This window comes from Arachis ipaensis, chromosome B04 (genome assembly GCF_000816755.2).
Source record: "Arachis ipaensis cultivar K30076 chromosome B04, Araip1.1, whole genome shotgun sequence".
NCBI lineage: Eukaryota > Viridiplantae > Streptophyta > Magnoliopsida > Fabales > Fabaceae > Arachis > Arachis ipaensis.
Window position 1 is genome coordinate 28,012,833 of NC_029788.2, and position 1,857 is coordinate 28,014,689.

At 33.8% G+C, this 1,857-nt stretch overlaps 1 long non-coding RNA gene across 1 annotated transcript in view; it reads right to left on the reverse strand.

The window, feature by feature from the left end:
* LOC110271009 overlaps positions 1 to 1,857 on the reverse strand; it is a 16,907-nt gene that overhangs the window by 635 nt on the left and 14,415 nt on the right. The window lies entirely within an intron of this gene.

Sequence of the window (1,857 nt, forward strand, 5' to 3'; positions counted from 1 at the left end):
AATTTATGAGAGAAAAAGGGAAAGATATTTTTTGATTTTTTGAATTTTTTGATGAGAGAGAAAAACAAAAAAAAATGATGCAATGCATGAGAATTTTAGATCAAAACATGTGATGCATGCAAGAATGCTATGAATGTCAAGATGAACACCAAGAACACTTTGAATGTCAAGATGAACACCAAGAACATATTTTTGAAAAATTTTTAATGCAAAGAAAACATGCAAGACACCAAACTTAGAATTCTTTAATGCTTAGACACTAAGAATTCCAGAATGCATATGAAAAACAAGAAAAGACACAAAACATGCAAATGCAAAGATCAAACAAGAAGACTTACCAAGAACAACTTGAAGATCATGAAGAACACTATGAATGCATGATTATTTTCGAAAAATGCAAGATGCACATGAAATTGACACCAAACTTATGATATGACTCAAGACTCAAACAAGAAACACAAAAAATATTTTTGATTTTTATGATTTTCTAATTTTTTTTTGGATTTTTTCGAAAATTATTTTGTAAAAGAAAAATAAGGATTCTAAAATTTTTAATATGAATTCCAGGAGTCTTGCCATGTTAGTCTAAAGCTTCAGTCCAGGAATTAGACATGGCTCACTAGCCAGCCAAGCTTTCAATGAAAGCTCGGGTCCAAAACACTAGACATGGCCAATGGCCAGCCAAGCTTCAGCATGTAAATCAGGAACAGCAGCACGTGGATTAGCAACAACTAGCGTGCTCTTGATAACAAATTGCAAGCCTCAGTCCAAATAAATTTAGACATGGCTTTACAGCCAGCCAGGTTTCACATGCTTCATGAGACACTAGAATTCATTCTTTAAAAATTTTGAATAAAAATTTTTTTGAAAACATTTTTATTTTTTTTTCGAAAACAGATGAGAAAATTTTTTGAAAGATTTTTGAAAAATTTTTGTAAACAAAACAAAAAAAAAATTACCTAATCTGAGCAACAGGATGAACCATTAGTTGTCCAAACTCAAACAATCCCCGGCAACGGCGCCAAAAACTTGGTATGCGAAATTGCTACTCAGGTTGTGAATTGTTGTTCGAAATTGATTCCCCGGCAATGGCACCAAAAACGGATGCACAGGACCATGGTCTAAACATATCTTCACAACTTTGCAACCTGTTTCTGGCATTTGACTCCAGAATAGGGCAGAGAGCTGGCGTTGAATGCCAGTTTACGTCATCTAAACTAGAGCAAAGTATGAAATATTATATATTTCTAGAAAGCCCTAGATGTCTACTTTCCAACGCAATTGAGAGCGCGCCATTTGGACTTCTGTAGCTCCAGAAAATCCACTTTGAGTGCAGGAAGGTCAGAATCAAGCAGCATCTGCAGTCCTTCTTCAACCGCTGAATTTGGTTTTTGCTCAAGTCCCTCAATTTTAGCCAGAAAATACCTGAAATCACAGAAAAATACACAAACTCATAGTAAAGTCTAGAAATGTGATTTTTATTTAAAAACTAATAAAAATATACTAAAAACTAATCAAATCATACTGAAAACTATGTAAAAACAATGCCAAAAAGCGAATAAATTATCCGCTCATCACAACACCAAACTTAAATTGTTGCTTGTCCCCAAGCAACTGAAAATCAAATAGGATAAAAAGAAGAGAATATAATATAAATTCCAAAATATCAATGAAACTTAGCTCCAATCAGATGAGCGGGACTAGTAGCTTTTTGCCTCTTGAATAGTTTCGGCATCTCACTTTATCCCTTGAAGTTCAGAATGATTGGCATCTATAGGAACTTAGAATTCAGATAGTGTTATTGATTCTCCTAGTTCAGTATGTTGATTCTTGAACACAGCTACTTTATGAGTCTTG